The 19,784-nt window shown below is 37.6% G+C and overlaps 1 long non-coding RNA gene across 1 annotated transcript in view; it reads left to right on the top strand.

Moving 5' to 3' along the window:
- Positions 1 to 19,784, top strand: part of LOC138748128 (uncharacterized) — a 233,303-nt gene that overhangs the window by 97,274 nt on the left and 116,245 nt on the right. Inside the window, exon 3 of the long non-coding RNA XR_011347811.1 lies at positions 11,908 to 12,004. This is a non-coding gene — a long non-coding RNA (uncharacterized lncRNA). The remainder of the gene's footprint in view (positions 1 to 11,907; positions 12,005 to 19,784) is intronic.

A 19,784-nucleotide genomic window follows, 5' to 3' on the forward strand; every position in this document is an offset into this window, starting at 1 on the left:
GTTGAATTTTTTGAAGAGGTGACTAGGAATGTTGATGAGGGTGGAACAGTGGATGTTGTCTATATGGACTTCAGTAAGGCCTTCAATAAGGTTCTGCATGGGAAGTTAGTTAGGATGGCTAAGTCCTTGGGTATTAATTTGGAAATAGTCAAATGGATTCAACAGTGGCTGGAAGGAAGGTGCGTAGTAGTAGGTAATTGTTTGTTAAGATGGAGGCCGGTGACAAGCAGTGTACCTCAGGGTTTGGTATTGGGACCATTGCTGTTTGTCATATATATTAATGATCTGGAGGATGGGGCTGAAAATTGGATTAGTAAATATGCAGATGATACTAAAATAGGGGGAATTGTCGATGATGAAGAGGGTTTTCAAAGATTGCAGAGGGATTTAAACTGCTTAGAGGAGTGGGCAGAAAGATGGCAGATGGAGTTTAATGCTGATAAGTGTGAGGTGCTTCATTTTGGAAAGAATAATCAAAGCAAGGCATATGTGGTAAATGGGAGGGCGTTGAAGAATGTAGTGGAGCAGAAAGATCTAGGAATAACGATGCATTGTTCCCTGAAGGTAGGAGCGCATGTGGATAGGGTGGTGAAGAAGGCCTTTAGAATGCTTGCCGATATAAATCAGTGCATAGAATATAGGAGATGGGAAGTAATGATGAAACTGTACAAGGCATTGGTGAGGCCAAATTTAGAATACTGTGTATAGTTCTGGTCAATGATTTATAGGAAGGATATTAACAAGATAGAGAGAGTGCAGAGAAAATTTACAAAAATGTTGCCTGGGTTTCAGCATCTGGAATACAAGGAAAGATTGAGCAAATTAGGTCTTTATTCCTTGGAATGTAAAAAGCTGAGAGGGTACTTGATGTAGGTGTTTAAGATAATGAGAGGGATAGATAGAGTTGTTGTGGAAAGGCTTTTCCCATTGAGAGTAGGACAGATGGATACAAGAGGTCATGGATTGAGAGTTGACGGGCAAAGGTTTAGGAGTAACATGAGGGGGAACTTCTTTACTCAGAGTGGTTACTGTGTGAAATGGGCTTCCGGGAAAGGTGGTGGAGGCAGGGTCAATTTTGCCACTTAAGAAAGAGTTGGATAAGTATATGGATGGGAGGGGGATGGAAGGATATGGGCAGAGTGCTGGTAAGTGGGATTAGAGGAGGGTACTTGGATCAGTGTGGACTAGAAGGGCCAAATTGGCCTGTTTCCATGCTGTAATTGTTATATGGTTATATGTTGTGTGCCATGATAGGTCACTAGTTAAGTGAACTCCAAGGAACTTGATGCTCTCCACTACAGAGTTATTGATGTGTCATGGAGGGTGGCCATTCCTGGTCCTCCTGAAGTCCATGATCATCACCTTCTTCTTGTCCACGTTGAGACACAAGGCACCATTTCATACCATTTCACGAGATTTTCCACCTCTTCTCTGCCATGTGACTCATCGTTGTTGCTGATGAGGGCAACTACTGTAGTGTCATCTGAAAACCTGATGACACTGTTGGAGTTGGATCAAGCGATGCAGTCGTGGGTTAGCAGCGTGAACAGGAGCAGGCTGAGCACATAGCCCTGAGGTACGCCAGTGCTCACCGTGGCGGTGGTCGATATTCTGCTATTGACCTGGACAGATTGTAGCCTTCCTGTGAGGAAGCCTAGAATCCATTTATAGAGAAGGGTGTTGAGTCCCAGTGAGGATAGCTTCTCCACCAGCCTCTAGGGAATTATTGTATTAAACACCGAGTTGAAGTAAATGAACAGCAGCCTGGCATATGAGGCATCATTCTCCAGGTCGGCCACGATGGAGTAAAGAAACAAGTCTATAGTGTTGTAATCGTGGCCAGAAATGTTATATGAGGAACCAAACTCCCACTCTTGATTACCCAGAATAATGAAATGACAGACACAGAGGTTTCCCAAAACCCCATGCTCTTTACTTCCATTCTCAAGACATAGACTATTGACACAAAATGGCTTAATTTATTTAAAGTATTTACACAAGCTTGAGACTTCAAGTCACAAGGCAATCTCATGAGTCCTTTAATTAATGGATGGCTCCCATAGCTACACCCACTCCTTGTGACTGTGGGCCACTCTGACCAGGACTCCCTAGCATATAGCATAATCTGTGGAATGGTTTATTCTATAGGCAAATTGAAATGGATCCAACATCATTGGGAGGTGTGCTTTGATGAGTTCCATTACCAGGCACTCAAACCATATCATAATGGTGGAGGTCAGTGGCAGATTGAGGCCTGTTATTGTATCTCTCTTGGGTGCTGAGATGATGGTGGCTCTCTTGAACCCCACTGGAATGATGGAGTGCTGCAGTGTTGTAGATGTCTGGGAAGACCTCCATCAATTGGTCTGCGCACTACTTCAGTACCCGACCAGATACGTTGACTGGTCCAACTGCCTTGTGTAGGTTAACCTTAGATAGGGTTGTCCTCAACCCAGCCGCTGCTATCGGGGGGGGGGGGGGTGGGGGGGGAGGCTACTTCATCAGGGGACATAAAGCTTTCTTTGGCATCATCCTGTTATTTTCATCAAACCGTGCACAGAAAGGGCTCAGTCTGTCTGGAAGGGAACCTTCATTGTCTTTAACTTGGGATCTGTTATAATCTTGATCCTTTGCCGCATACACCTCCTGTCACTGGTGTCACCTAGTTGTCTGTGGATCTTCTGTGCATACCCTCCGGTTTGTCTTCGGGATTGCATGGAAGAGTTCAGCCCTGGCTAATCTATACCCTATCCTGAAGGCAGCATCATAAGCTCTGAGAAGGGCGAGGACCTCTACATCCAACCATGGTTTCTGGTTATCTCTGGTTGTGAAGCATTTGATCTCGGTGACATCCTCAATGCACCTGCTGATGTAGCTGAGCTCGTGTAGTCCTCGATGTTTACATGACTGTTGTAGGTGGCCACCTCCCTGAAACAGCTCCCGTCTGTGGTCTCAAAGCAGTCTTGTCGTGCTGCTGTGCCCCCCCCCACCCCCAAATCCACCCTGGTCACATCCTGATTTCTCAGCATTCTGCACGCTGGGATAAGCAGGACAGATATGTGATCCGAATAACCATGGTGGCTCCTGAAACCACGTGAGCCGCCATTTCAATCCCCTACATACCCCAGCCCTTGCTTCCTTTTGGGTCTAAGGCCATTGTATGCCCTCTGGATTCTGGTTCAAGGGGTAATGATCTATGTGCAAATACAATGAAGAGGCTACTTATCTTTTGGAGTGTATCAGAAATAAGCAATGCTCCCGCGATCTATTCTCTTGGAAACCAAGTATTAATTATTCATGACTTTTCATTCATAAATTGCATCTTATAAGTCACTTTGTGCTGAGAAAGCAATAGCTTTTCTGCATTCCAATTGCTGGCAAAATGTTATTTATGCCTAGTTTTCTGAGTGAATAATTTTCTCTGATACTCTATCAGCTATTCACTTGATAACAGATACTGTTTTCATATTGCCCATTAAGATATGAGCATCTGTCCTCTTTGCATAATCACCCAGATTATATAGGATCCTACATCTACATCTATTCTTAAATCAAAGTGATAGCATCTTATTTGCTGGATCATCATTGGCTGGAGGCACAAAATCTCTGTAATCCTTTGGGAATTCCTAAAGGGAGATAAAGCAATTGTCTGATAGGAATTAAAGGAAGTTTTCTTTTACATAATCTCATGTAATTTATCTTTCTTTTTCAATATTTTTATTAATCTCATTTAGCAAATGTTACATAGGTCAATAAACATGAATAGAATAATAATTAAATTTATATGATAATAATATCAGTAACCTTACGTTTTTAAAAGAAAGGAATACACGCAAAAAAGGAAAAATAAATAAACTGGCAATTCTACAAATTCAGCTCCCTATGTACACAGGTTGTTGGCAAAATACATGGTCCACTATCTGATAATGAGGGCAAGATTCAAAAATTAGTAAAGATTACAAATTTTGGAAATAATTAAGGAAAGAACCCCAAAAAGAAATAAAGTTTATATTCATTACAGTCGTAGAACATCGAATTTTTTTCTAAAGCCATCATATCCGACAGCCATTTAGAGTGAATGGGAGGTACAGAATCTTTCCATTTCATTAATGTGGTCTTTCTGGCGATCAGGGAACCGAAAGCTACTACATGGGGTTGTGAAGATTTCAATATCAGATCATTGGTCCACATATTCCAAACAAGGCAATGAAAGGAAATTGAGCCAAATTAATATTAAGAACTAATGATAGTGAACAAAATACATTTTCCCAATAATTGAGAAGAGAAGGATATAACCAAAACCTATGATAAAATGGACATCTTCATTTTCACATTTATTGCATAATTTCGGATAGAATTTAGCCAATCGGGTTTTAGAATACTGGGCATGATGTACTACTTTATATTGTAATAGTGAGTGTTGTTAGGTCTGCTTTGTTCATGAATGAGTGAGACAAACACCAGGCTGAGTCGAAATCAGGGTTCTTTGTTCTTTATTACCGGATTGTAACACTTGCGACCAACCAGGTTAGTCGGAGAATGCATTCTGCCGTTATCAGCAAAATGGTGATTTTTTATACCCTTGGATACATGCTTAGAACATCATCATATCATTACTTGTCCAATGACTAAAACTGTTGCTATCCTTTCCCTGCTAGCTTCCTGCCTCTCAATCCATCAATGTCTCTCTTATCTTGTAAGTACAAGGATGCATTTACATCTTGTTACAGCCCTGTACATTCCCATCTCATGATGTTTTACCTAACAGGAGTACAAGGACACCTCCCCTTCTTGTTACTGCCCTGTACAGGGTAACTCCCTACACATTCCCATCTCATGATGTTTTACCTTACAGTGTCCAGTATAAAGAGAAGATGAATGACTACATCTCAAAATAGAATCCCATGTCGTCTCAGAAAATATTTGTTGCCTTAGTTTTTTATTTCCATTCAGGGAATTATGCTTACATAGCAAAAGAAGTTTATGCAGGACAGACAACTGCCATTTAACAGATAGTTGTTTGAAAGAGTCAAGACAATGGTCGATAAAAAGGTTGAAGAAAGATTGGATACCTAAGTTGGACCATTGATAAAAACCAATATCTTGAACTAACGGAGGAAGGAACAGAATTATGTAAGATGGTATCCAAAATGTTTCCTGATTAAAAATTCTCAACGTATGTCTGGCAACAAAATTATCTGATAATCTAAGAGCAGAGTAAAAGGTAAAGGAGCTCCAAGCATTGAAATAAAGGAGAAGTTTTTAGTAGATTTAATTTCTAAATTAATCTAGCCTGAAGCATCTAAAAGAACCTTATGATGAATCCAAACAATAATGTATCTGATATTAGCTGCCCAGTAGTAAAATCTAAAATTAGGTAATACCAAGCCTCCATTTTTCATAATACCTTGAAGGAAGATTTTTTTTTAAGATGTGGAAGCTTATTATTGCATAGAAAGAAAGATATAAGAGAGTCCAAAGAATCAAAAAAGGATTTAGGAACAAACACTGGTACAGTTTGAAATCAAAAATATTGGCAGGATATTCATTTTAATAATATTAACACATCCAATAAGGACATCAAAAGTGGGCACCATTAAGTCAAGGACTTCTGAACATGACTCAGTTGGGTAAGAAAATTTTCCTTATACAGGTTATTAAATTTACTAGTGATGGTAATACCCAGATAACTAAATTGATTATTGACTATTTTAAAAGGAATAAAGGAATCTAAAGAGTTAGAAGAGTCCAATACAAACATCTCACTTTAATGTAAATTTAATTATATCCTGAAAATTGACCGAATTGCTGTAGAAGACACAGAATAGAGGGAATCGATCGACCTGGATTCAATATATTCAGCAAAAGGTCATTTGCTTAAAGATATACTTTCTGGACATCTCCAGAAATTTCATCTGATTGTTGAAAAGTCATGGTTAAAGTTTCTAGCACCAGGTTAAACAGCAAAGGGCTTAAAAGGCAACCTTGTCTAGTTCCACAATGCAAATTAAAAGATTTGGATCTAATTGAGTTAGTAAAAACTGAAACTGAAGGAGATAAATATATCAATATTATCCAATTGATAAATTGAGGACCAAAATTAAATTTTCCTATCACAGTAAATAGATATTCCAATTCCACCCTGTTGAATGCTTTTTCATCATTTAAGGAAATAATACATTCAGAGTATGCAACTGTGGGGCAGTAACAAATGGCGAACGTTAAATTGAGAATGACACTAAATTTAACGTTAAATTGAGAATGACACTATTTAATAAATCTGGTCTGGTCTTCAGAGATAATAAGAGGTATAATAGTTTCTAGCCTGATAGCTAAAATCTTAGATAATATCTTAGTGTCCACATGTAAAAGGGAAATTGGTCTATAAGAAGAACAGTTTAATGAGACCTTATTCTTTTTAGGTATTAAAAAAATTGAGCCTTCTTAAAGAGTTTCTGGTAGCTTCCCACTTGCTAAGGATTGGGATACAACTAAATCCAATTGAGGTATCAATAGGTGGGAAAATATTTTATAACCCTCCACAGGGAAGCCATCTGGCCCTGCAACTTTGCCAGAATACAAAGAGTTAATAGCTGCAGCAATCTCACTTACAGAGATAGGCTGTTCCAGCTTTGGTTAATTCTCTGAGGAGACAGTGGGAATATTCAATCTATCCAAGAGTTGAAAGACTTTTGGTGTACTATTTTTGTTATTATTTTAATTTATTTTTAATAGGAATGTCATAAGATGGTTATAATATGTATGTTTGCTGTAAAACACTGAATTTCATGACTTGTTCATGACAATAAATCCAGATTCTGATTCTGATCATCGAAGTTTGATTATTAACCAAATCAGAACTGTATAAATTAAAATAAAACTGAGAAAAAGTCTCATTTATTTCAGCATGATCATTTCTAATCTTACCATAAGCCTTACAGATCCCTGTAATAAGTCATTTAGCTGCATAACTTTTAATTTGGCTAGTTTTTCTGCCTTATCTCGATAAGTAAAGAATTTAGATTTACTTTTTAAAAGTTGAGTATAGGGTAGGTAAAAATAAGTCATGTCTAGTTTTAATTTTGACCCTCTTTTTTTTATAAAGCTTGGGTTTCGAAGGCAAGGCATATTGTTAATCAATATGTTTAATTTGATTAACCAAGTCATCTTTTGCAGAATTAGCTTTCTTTTTAATGTTTGCCATAAAAGAAATTATTTAACCTCTAATGAATGCTTTAAAAAGCATCCTAAACTACTAAACAGGATACATCTGGAGTAGAATATTTACTGAAAAAAAAGCAATTTGATCTTTCATAAATTTTGAAAAATTGAGTTCTGATAGTAATATAGTGTTGAATTGCCATTGCTTCGTTACATTTGGCAAATCTGGCACATTAATAGACAAGATCACAGGAGCATGATCAGAAATTACTATAGTTTCATATGTACTGGAATCAACAGAAGAGATCAATTGTTGGTCTATGAGAAAGTAATCAATATGTGAAAAGGTATGGTGGACATTAGAGAAAATAAAATTCCTTGTCATTAGGATGGAGAAATCTCCATACATGCATAATAACGGATTGTAACATAAAGGAATTTATGATTTGTTTAGGTTAGCAATTCTAGAAGAAGAATGGTCAAGGACAGGGTCCAGCCAACAATTCAAGTGGCTGGCTATTATCAAAGAATACACATTTAATTCCGATAGAAGATAAAAAAGCTTTACAAAAAGATAGATGTTTACAAAAACATAAGATTTGACAAGATCAAAACATAAGATAAGAAAAGATTAAAAAACAGTGTCAGCGATAACCTCATACTTAATAAATGGCACTGGTTGATCCATCAGAATTGAGACTCCCTGGGATTTAGCCAAGAATGCAGAATTAAATTGCTGTCCTTCCAAAATTTAAAGGAACACAAGGTATCAGGTATATGAAAGTGAGTTTCTTGCAAGAAGACAATTTCAGGGTGAAACTTTCTAATATGTGGGAAAAAAAAACTTATGACATTTAACTGGATAGTTTAACTCTGAAATATTCCAATACAAAACCTTAATATCGGTTGGCATCAAATAAATTAAAGATCAGTAAACCATAATTATTAAACGAAATGGTTTGTCCAGCAACAAAAAGAACCCAACACAACTAACTAAAAAATGTTACCCCCTCCTAGAAAATTCCAACTGCTCAAGGCAGAAGCTGGTAAAGAAAATAATAAAACCCCAAAAGTCACAGCTGGCAGAAATCCCAGAAGTGTAACTAAAAGTTAACAAAAAAATCCCACAGCTGTGAAATTATTTTGTATAATGAAATAAAAAATGAATTAAGATGAAGATTCCAAAAACTTAGAAAGTTAGAAATGAAAAGATAAGGGAAAAATCTTTCCTCTTTTATAGCATAATTAAATATTTGAGACAGTGATTTAATAAAAAAAAGCATTTACAAATACAATAATCTTAATTATTCATCATCTCACTGAATCTTGAAACAATAAGAAAGATTTCAATATTCATATAAAAAAAATCAAGGGAAAATAAAAACAGTAGAAAGAAAGTTATAAAATATCTATTACTGAACATCAGGAACTAAAGAATTATCTTTCAAAAATGTAATCGCAGCATTGGGCGAGCTCAGCTATTTGTTGTTATCTTGGTAAAGTAATTCTTGGCTTAGCTGGAAAACGTAATGATGGTGTAAAGCTGGGACATAATATCTTTGTATGTAGATCATTCTTTCATAACATTTATATTCATCATAGTTATCCTTATAGTTTGATCACAATACTGTAGGATCCCTCTGAGATGAGACTCTCGTAGAAGCTGGTTTTACATCCGGAAATTATGTAAACAGTTGACGGTGGATCAAAGTTTCAAACTAGAAACAGGTTTAGAATAAATGAATGGTATGCTCTGTTGACTTCAGAGGGAGTTGGCAACGTATTTGACCTAAAGACCTCAGCAAAGCATTGGGAAAGCCGGCCTGATTCTGTTCCCTCCTTTAAGTGAATAATTAAGTCATTCCTTCTGCTCCTCCCTTCCAAATCTGAGGATTTCTTCACTAACATATCATTGCATTTCCTTAGCTCCAGATTATGTTGTTGTTCCTCTTTCATTAAGGAATCATGGGTTTCAGCAGCTTTTTCCAAGTCCTTAATCTTGGAGCCATGATTCTTTTGTGATGGCTCGTAATTCTTTCATGTTCCCAGAGACGGGATTAAGAGAGGCTTTCATTTCTTTCCCATCTTTTTTTAGAGTCTTTGAAATCTTTACTCATGTCCTGAATGTATCCCATCAGAGCAGAAAAGTTGGAGCTTCCTCTTCTTTCCACCTGGCTTTAGCACCACGAGAAGTCGTGGTGACTCAAAGAACTGGTATGTTAAAATAAACAAATTGGGGGAGAAAAAGAATTAAAACTAAAAGAAAACCCCCATGTTAAGGAAAATGTAGTTTAAAACATAGAGCGTGGGAGCTAAATTGCTCAGGAGCAGCTAAACTGCCCCATGCCCCACCTCTACCGGCACCACCTACGGCTCCTAGAACGCTTCCACCAGCGTTGTCTCCGCTCCATCCTCAACATCCATTGGAGCGCTTACACCCCTAACGTCGAAGTACTCGAGATGGCAGAGGTCGACAACATTGAGTCCACGCTGCTGAAGATCCAGCTGCGCTGGATGGGTCACATCTCCAGAATGGAGGACCATCGCCTTCCCAAGATCGTGTTATATGGTGAGCTCTCCACTGGCCACCGTGACAGAGGTGCACCAAAGAAAAGGTACAAGGACTGCCTAAAGAAATCTCTTGGTGCCTGCCACATTGACCACCGCCAGTGGGCTGATAACGCCTCAAACCGTGCATCTTGGCGCCTCACAGTTTGGCGGGCAGCAACCTCCTTTGAAGAAGACCGCAGAGCCCACCTCACTGACAAAAGGCAAAGGAGGAAAAACCCAACACCCAACCCCAACCAACCAATTTTCCCTTGCAACCGCTGCAATCGTGTCTGCCTGTCCTGCATCGGACTTGTCAGCCACAAACGAGCCTGCAGCTGACGTGGACTTTTTACCCCCTCCATAAATCTTCGTCCGCGAAGCCAAGCCAAAGAGTTTAAAACATAGAGCGTGGGAGCTAAATTGCTCAGGAGCAGCTAAACTGCCCCATGCCCCACCAGCGGGGAACTCTCCACAACTTATTTTTAAGAGGAATCACCAGAAATTATTCACTGGAGGCAACAAGTTATATTTATATATTGTAACGATGACAGAGTAAATCATCCAAGCACTCTCAGAGCCACTTACAAAACTGACAATAATCCACAAAAGGATACACTTGTACAGGTGATCAAATAGTTGGTTCAAACATGGATATTGTTGAACACTTTAAAGAAGAAAAAGTTAGAGACAAGGAAAGCTTCAAGTGAGAAAACTGGGGGTGAGACTTTGAAGATTGGCCCCGGTGAGATTAAGGATATGCAAGAAATGAAACCTCTTATCACAGTGATATGGAGGGGTGAGGTAATAGGGAAAGCCGAACGTCTTTTGCATAGGCTAAAATGGCAAGAGAGGAAACTATCCTCACTTATTGTGTGAAATAATACAGTGGCAGCACATTGTATTCTATTAACAAAACTAAATTCTATTGAAATCATTTGCCTGTTTTGTCCTGGATCCATCCCACCTGGCTGAACTCACCTCATTAATGGCATCCCACAGGGCCACAAACTCCAACTAGGTCACCTGACGCCCTATTCCAGGATCATCTTGATTACTTTATGTCAACTTATTGTTGTCAAAGGCCTTTAAACTATTATTTTGGGTGACGTGGTTAATGTAGTAGTTAGTGCAATGCTATTACAACGCCAGCAATCAGGTCTTGGTTTTGAATCCCACGCTGTCTGTCAAGATTTTGTACATTTTCCCCATGACTGCATAGGTTTTCCCCGGAAGCTCCGGTTTCCTCCCACTGTTCAAAACCGGGGGGTTGTAGGTTAATTGGGTGGCACAGGCTCATGGGCCGGAATGGCTGTCCATCTAAATTTAATTTAAATTTACTACTGATATTTTTAAGATATTTATTAGATTGCAGATTTATTAGACAAATAAAATTCTATTCCTCTGACAGCTCTAATGCACCTCAAATCAATCATCCAAGAATCGGACCATTCTTTTAAAAAAAATGGGCCAGACAAGAACTGAGCCAAGGTTGGAAATTTATATTTTCTGATAACTGAAATAGCCTCTGAACAGGGCAACTCCATAACGTATTTAAATGAACACAATTGTCTGCACAAGTACAAATATTATACAATTTATGGAAATAAATAACTGAAGTCTTGTTAAGTAAAGTTATAATGTTTTATGGCATACTGAATGATAATTTATGACACTTAAGAGAAGAATATTTTTTAAATAATTTGAATTTTTAAATTGTGTTATTCAGACTCCAGGGATTTTTATTAAAGAATAAACAAAATAAAAGGATATCTTATTCTTAAGGATATCTGTGTATTTTTTTTTCCATTTTATATCAAATCTTAATGTTTGCAACAAATTTTTGAAATTGAATTCTGGAAGATATTTTGCATTATTAAAGTGTCTGTAACTCATTTGTTTAAACTATAAGGTTTGATTTCACTTGCTTTTTTGTGCGATGAAATTAACACACATGTGAAAGATGAAATATAGAATAATGTAAGAGACTATTATTGGGATTATATTATTGAATAATATATGGGTTGATATATAAATATAAACCGTATATTTAACTTGGGTAAGGCACTTATAATGCTGAACAGGCCAAGTTAAATTCAGAGGCCAACTGAAGTATATAGTCATGGGTACATAATCTTATTTGTTCATTGCTCTATTATTAAAGCAAATAATGAAAACAAATTATTACATTTTCCGCAGAAAGACCTTTGCTGAACTTTTTAAAGGAAAATTAGGTCACCAACTTCAATGGGAAACAGTCTCATTTCCATAACTGTCTCTTCTCATTAATAGCGAGGTAAGTGAATCACATGTTTTTCTCAACTGTAATATGATTTCTATTCTCACTCACAAGAGGCAACCATATGTGGAACTTGATAAATAATTACAGGACATTTGATTAAATGGTCCTTCAAATACATTCATGCTATGCATGGAAGATGATGGGAGTTTCTCCGGAGTATCTCAAAGTATATTCTCAAATAAAATGCAATAACTGAGTGTATTTTAATATCTTTCTATATATTATTCTAAAAATGCATGGTGTTTGTTATGAGGTTATGGAAATGATGGACGGATGATTGCACAGGGTCACCAATGTAGACTGGAGTTGGCTTCTGGCCATAATTATGAAACTTAATTAGCTTTGGGAACCCATGGAACTTACAGGTTACCATAACAACTGCATTAAAATACACCATAAGCAGTTCTCTTTAGACTGCAGGGTTTCAATTTTATACAGTTGACCTTGAAGGAATATACCTGAATTGACCAAAAGGGCAAAATAATGACCATTTTAATGGGAAATTCTTGATCAATTTTCTATTTTATTTTAAACTATCATCTGTCATGAGAGCAATTCCTTCCTGTTGGATGTTATTTATTGTTAATATATTGAGGATTTTGCATCTTCAAGCAGCTATTCTAATTGTCTCTTAAAGTGATGTACAAATGAAGCACACTAACAGACTGTTGTAGTCAACCTATTATACATGTTAATGGCATTGAATCAAAATGAAGAGCCAAGGTCATTCAACTGGAATATTCCCAAACTACTACAGCTTTAAGGTGATTAGCTTGGCAAAGGTGAATGAGCACTTATGAATGTTAAAATGAGTTTCTGTGAACATAAAGCAATAGAATTTTACAGCTTTGAAGAAGCCCGTTCAGCTAGCTATGCCTGAGCCATCTCTTTGAAGGAGAAATCAAATTTAGAGCCACACTTCATCGTTTTCCTCACAATCTTACAGATGACTCATTTAAAGAAGAGAAGCTTCCTTTATCATTTAACAAGGCTTGTATCTCTCCTATTCTAAAAGAGGGAAAGAGCCAACAGAATGTACGTCCAATAGACCAATCTCATTACTTTATGTTGATATAAAGATTCTAAGTTTTTAGCACATAGATTAGAAAATATTTTATCAATTATTATAGATTCAAACCAAACTGGTTTTATTAAAAATCATTATTCTTACTATAATATACATTAATCATTGAATTTTTTAATCTACCTTCCACTCCATCAATAGAATGTGTTCTCTCATTAGATGCTGAAAAAGTGTTTGATAGGGTGGAATGGGAGTATTTATTTGCTATATTAGGAAAATTTAATTTTGGTCCAGTTTTTAATTGAATGGATTAAATTATTGTATTCATGCCCTATGGGGTCAATTCAAAATCCTTGAAGATTTTCAACATTAGTGTTTTTGCAATATTATGATGTGCCCATGACATGGGTTCAAATCACTGCTGACTATAACGACGTTTTCTCTGTGACAAAGTGGGTTTTCTCCAGGTGCTCTGGTTTCCTTTTATATTTCAAAGACATTCAGGATTAATAGGTTAATTGGTCACAGTATGTTTTTTGGATGGTGCGGGATTATGGACTGGAAGGGCCTGTTATCATGCTGAATTGAAAATTAATTAACAAATAATTAAAATGAAAGTTAACTAAAAAAAATAGCCATCTGTGTTTCAAAGGGAATGTTGACTATCCAAAACATCAACCATCCCTTAACCTCCACAGTTGCTGCATGAACCAGGGTCCTTCCAGCAATTGTTTTGCTCCTGAGTACAGCCTCTCATGTGTCCAGCATCTCCATTCTCCCCTCATAAGTTAACTTCTCTGTCTAGGGTATAATTCTGGTAAACCTCTTTTGTCCTTTCTTTCTCAAGATAGAGATCATTCCAAAATTGTAACCTCCACAGTTATAAATAATGTTTCCATTGATATCTGTCCATGATTTATAAAGTTTTAGCCTGTCATTCATACTCTTGTGTACAATATCCTCATCTGTTTTCCTATCTGACTTGTCACCTTATCCTGTCAACTTCAAAGATTTGTGGCCCCTGAGGCTCTTGCACCTTTTTCGAAATCTATTCTTTGTCTGATTCAACCTCTTCCTTCTATTACTCCTGAAGTACATTACTTCACATTGCATTGAATCAAATTTCATCTGCTATCTACCATCTTCCCTAAGTCTGTTGCCATCATGTTATTTACGTCTTTGACATACAAGAAATGTATTGTCCACTTTGATTCCTCATTGAGCACATTTCATCAGTCAAGAAATATTCATTTAAAACCATTTTATTTGTCTTGTGCGTCATACGATAACATACCCAATTTATAAGTATTTCTTTATTCCTATCCACTTTATGTTCTTCTTTGGCTTGGCTTCGCGGACGAAGATTTATGGAGGGGGTAAAAAGTCCACGTCAGCTGCAGGCTCGTTTGAGGCTGACAAGTCCGATGCGGGACAGGCAGACACGATTGCAGCGGTTGCAAGGGAAAATTGGTTGGTTGGGGTTGGGTGTTGGGTTTTTCCTCCTTTATGTAGGACTTAAACTAATGTCCTTTTATGGAACATAATTCATTATTTTCATCTACCTACTCATGGTACTTTATCAAAAGCACTCCAACATTACTTGACTTTGCTATCATTTATTAAAGATTGATGAACCCATAGTTACCAGACTTTCTCCTCTCTTTTTGAATTGAGCTAAAACATTGACACTCCTTCTTTCCTCTGAAGGACTGAAAGATTGTGGTAAAAACATTTATTTCCTCTGAAGGACTGAAAGATTGTGGTAAAAGCATTTATTATCTCCATCAACCAAAATACCTCAAAAAAATTCTGAGTGATATCAGTACATTTAACCTCTTTCTTTAATGTCAGATTAGATTCAACCTCTTTTTTATGAAGGTGGACACAAGGAATTCAATTGGAGCATTAGTTTGCATGAGCAATTGTTGACATCTTCAATGAAATATATTTCAAAATCAGAATCAGAATTTATTGCAATGAACAAGTCATGAAATTTGGTGCTTTGCTGCAGCGTCATATAGTGCAGACATATTATAACTATCACAACATTACTATAAATAAAATAAATAAAAATGTCCTTAATCTAGCATAAATATAAAATATTTAATTTAAATACCTGTAAATTAGCTGACAATAATTAGAACATGGTAGCGCTTTGCATGCATTTATAAATGGGCCAAATTTCAAAGCATTGTATTATTGGTGGAAACGTGGGACTTGACAGAAATAGTCATATTTTTTGTAAAACAGGCATTCTTGTTTTGAAGCTTGTAAATAAGATGAGAATTTTAGATCATGCTAATGTTATTAATTTGTCCGGACATCTAAAAAAAACCTCAAAACATAGTTTGTCAAGCAAAATTGATCTCTGCCCTGCTGTCTTCTTTGGAGAGATGTGTCAAGCACTTCAAAGTACTGACAACTGGCACGGTCTCCATAAATACCTTCAAATCCACAGGCAAACAAGCATCAGTGCCCTCTTGCAAATTGTACACAGTCAACTCTGATGGGTGCCTGACATTGAACTCTTAAATAGGCCCTCTACCTTGAGCTCCATCACAGTAAGAGAACAAACTTCTCCAAGGATGTTCTCAAAACTTCAGTGAAGAAGTGTAATATTCCCACTGACGTAGGAATGATTGGCCCATAACTGCCCAAAATGGAAATAGGGTATTTAAGATAGCGCTTGAACTTTACAGTTCTTTCTTTGAATTGATGGAATTGAATAGATTATTCTCATTAAATTATTTATTGAGAACCAGTGAAAAGAATTTATTTTGTGTTCTATTCGTTCAAGTCTTAAATAAAACAGATAATGCAAAAATTGAAACAAAAATGCTGTGTACAGTGTGACAGAGAAAAGTTCAGTTAAATCAATGGAACAGTAACATGATCTTTCAAATGAGAAGTCTGTCCTATAGTCTGATAACAGCAGAGAAGATATTATCCTGGAGGGAAAGCCTTGCAAAGGCCAGTGGAAGGAATGAATGAACTTTCATTCCAGCCACCTGCCTTCCCATAAGTATTTTCTGCCTCACCTGTACCTTAAAATGATCCTTAACTGCCAAGGAAGAATTAGAAGCTGATGTAAGATAAGCTCTTTAAACTAGCAGATTAAAGACACATTGTGATAATGGCAGCAACTCTGCTTTATCTTCTTCATGGTTGCACCATGGGCCTCGACCTTGGGCATATTATAAAGTAGGGTAAATGTGAACAAGAGGAACTATACATCATATTCCTCTTGGACTACCTTAAACCAATGGCATGTACAATACATTTTCCAGTTTTAGGTAACCCCCACCTCTATCTAGTCCCATCTGTACCCACACCCGTTCTCACTTTCCACTCTAATCTGTCGCCTCTCACTCCACCCTTCCCTATGTTCTCTTTCTGTACCTGTTTCTCCAACTCTCCCACCTTCTCTGTCAAACACACTATCACCTCTTGCCCCTCCCAGCCACCCATCCCCTCTTTTCCCTGCTGATAAAGCCCCTTCCTACTTTAGTCTCAACCCAATACGTTGATTGACCATTTCTCCCCACGATGCTGCCTGTCCTGATTGTGTACCTCCAGCTTCTCCTTTATTGCCAGTATCTGCAAAGTTTGTGTTTCTCACAGCAAGATCCATCCTTGTTTTATGCAAATTAAAATGCACGTTTTTTTTTGGTAAATTGAAATAATTGTGCAATTTTGCTACCATCCCTACCCTCACCCACCCCACCACCACAACTACCATCAGACTTCTCAACAACAAAGGACTCTTACTTTTAAACTTTTTTTTTGATTTGCATTGCACAATCAGTTTAGTTGTTTTGATGTGTATGTTGTGTCAGGTTTTTTTTGCACTACCAATAAATGCTAATTCTGCCTTGCCTGCAAGAAAAAGAATCTCAGAGTTGTATGTATGTAATAAATCTGAAATCTAACTGATTAATTTCATATGGGTAATCTCGCTCAAGAACAAATGTTATTTCTTTAAAACTGGAAATCACATAGTGTTCACAAGATCTAAGTTCAAACAAAATAACGAATAAACAAAAATATTGAGTTATTTAGAGCCGGTGATTTACTGTGTGTTAAAATATACAGAGGTCTGCATGGAAATGTCAAAGCAATAAAATCAGTTCTGAGCTTGTAAATAAAGCAAATAAATTATAGTTATTCACCAAACCCCTTACATGGCAGTAGTATAGTTTCACAAGGTGGGGGACATAATCACAAAAGAGGAGACATTACAACATAGTGTTGCAATGTGCTTTAGTTGCTTTCCAAGAAAATCAGTCCCAACTTTAAATAATGTGGGTTTATTCCATTGATGTGATGCAGGAATTGTGGACATAACTAACAATGAAAATGGGTGAAGATTGGTGGGCATTATCCTCTGTTGGATGTGTCATTGTGCATTTTTGCAATGCAAGCATTGGTCATTGAATTGGTGTTTCGAGCACTTGTTATTTCTGGTTTGTGGCACAAATGCTGACATGGCTGGAAATGTATACATGATGCACACATGTAATTCTTTTCCTCTCTCTTGTGCAGGCTGCTATAATGTAATGGTTTTCAACCCTTTTCTTTCCACTCCAATACCACTTTAAGTAATCCCTATGCCATAGGTGCTCTGTGACTAGTAAGGGTTTGCTTAAGGTGGTATGTGAATGAGAAGGGAAGGTTGAGAATCACTGCTCTAGACCCAATTGTTACTGAAATATTTTGCTTGAGAAAAATTGTCATTGGCCCATTTCCCTTGGAGTTATGAAACCATGCACATAACAAGTCCATTAGGTACAATTAAAACTGGTTTACAAACCTTTTTCACACACCACGTTAAGCAATTGCTTACTAATCACAGAGCACTTATGGCATAGGGATTGCTTAAAGTGGTATGAGTGGAAAGAAAAAGGTTGAGAACCATTGATCTCTCTGGTTCACTAATAATCTTTAGAGAAGGACAGCTGCTCTCTTCACACAGTTTAGCCAATATGTAAAGGTCATTATGTAACTCTTTAGTCATTCCAGACCCACAGAATACATTGCCTGAGGTGGAGGGAGGTACTCCAAGTTGCACTTGGCTATAAATCATGAACTTGAAATAAATGTCATGCATACATTTTGTTACACTTTCCCCATTCAAGGTACTATACAAGAATGAAACACAGCCATTCTCCATTGTTGCAATCAATTTTAGCATCAAAGGCTTAAATAAGTCCTGATAAGTCTCATGAAATATGATGGGGATGAGAGCCCGAAATAAAACTAAAACTGCACATTTGCTGCTTGGTAGTACTGTCAATACCAATTTCCTTTAATAGATGACTAGTTGAGTTGTCTTTCTATAGTAAGAAATTGTGTCCACAACTGTACAGGAGATGGTGAGACAGATTTAGTCTCAATCTTCAAGGAAGAATACATTTGCCTTTTTTAATGGGGACGTGAACGTTTCTGTGATGAAGGACTACTTTTATGAAGAATGATGAAGCAGAATGTTCCTATATGAAAATGGGGTTTAAAAGCTACCTCATTGAAATCTATAATATTCTGACGTCACTTGATAGAGAAGATCCTGTGTAGGTGATGCCCCTAGTAGGAATGTCTAGGGCTGGGGGAAAGAACACTAGCACATGGTCAACCATATTACTGAGCTAAGGAGGACTCCACAGGTACATCCTATATCTGCTCGGTGAAATGCTGGAACATCCACATTGCAACCTCTCTAAATGTTAATCCTCTGATCCATTTAGGATTGAGATAAGGAGGAACTTCTTCACTCAGAGTTATGAAGCACAGAAAGTTGTTGAGCCAATTTGGTTAGATATATTCAAAGGATGGCTAAAAGGATTGGGAGAGAGCAGGATGCTGAGGTCACATGATAAATTGTGATCATCTTGAATAGTGGTGCAGCCTCGAAGTGCTGAATAGCCTACTCCTACACCTGTATCCTATGTTTCTGAGAGATGCTCCCCTGAGCTGCCCACGGCACTGTCAAACACCCAAGGGTACACTGACCTTTGATGCTCTATCTTCATTTCAGAACCCATCCTTGACTTCTCACCTCCAATCTCAAACCCAACCACCAATTACAGCCCTAACTACCAAAGTCTGACCCCCATTTCCAACTATTCGATGTATGCTTGAGTACTCCCCTGAACCCATCAGGTACCCCAAGTCCTGAACAACACTCCAAACAACAAATCATATCCCCTGAAACATGTCCCCAAACCGATAGCCAATCATTACCTCTGATTACTCATCTCCTACCAATTTTACCCTCTGGTCCTAAGCCCGAAATCTCATCCTTACTGTCAATCAGATCCAAATGACCTTGAACAAATGAAATCAAGCCTCGAAGCATATTTTCAGACTCTTGACCTTGGACCTCCAACCTCAACTGTTGATGACAGACTTCACTGAATACAACCCCACCTATGGAGTCACACCAACCCACTTGCCTTCAATCAGTGGATATTAGGCAGCTTCTCATTCTGACCAAGTTCTGGGGTATTATATCACCTGCGCTAACCAACTAGGTTAAGGATATTTTCAACCTCTCATTGCTGCAGTCAAAGGTTCCCACCTGCTTCAAAGAAGAATCAATCATTCTGGTACCCAAGGAGAGTAGTGTGAGCTGCCTCAATGACTACTGTCCAGTAGCACTAACTTGTACTGTGATGAAATGCTTTGAGAGGCTGGTCATGGCCAGAATTAACACGTACCTAAGCAAAGATATAGACCCACTGCAATTTGCCTATC

Source organism: Narcine bancroftii, chromosome 13 (genome assembly GCF_036971445.1).
Source record: "Narcine bancroftii isolate sNarBan1 chromosome 13, sNarBan1.hap1, whole genome shotgun sequence".
NCBI classification, from domain to species: Eukaryota; Metazoa; Chordata; class Chondrichthyes; order Torpediniformes; family Narcinidae; genus Narcine; species Narcine bancroftii.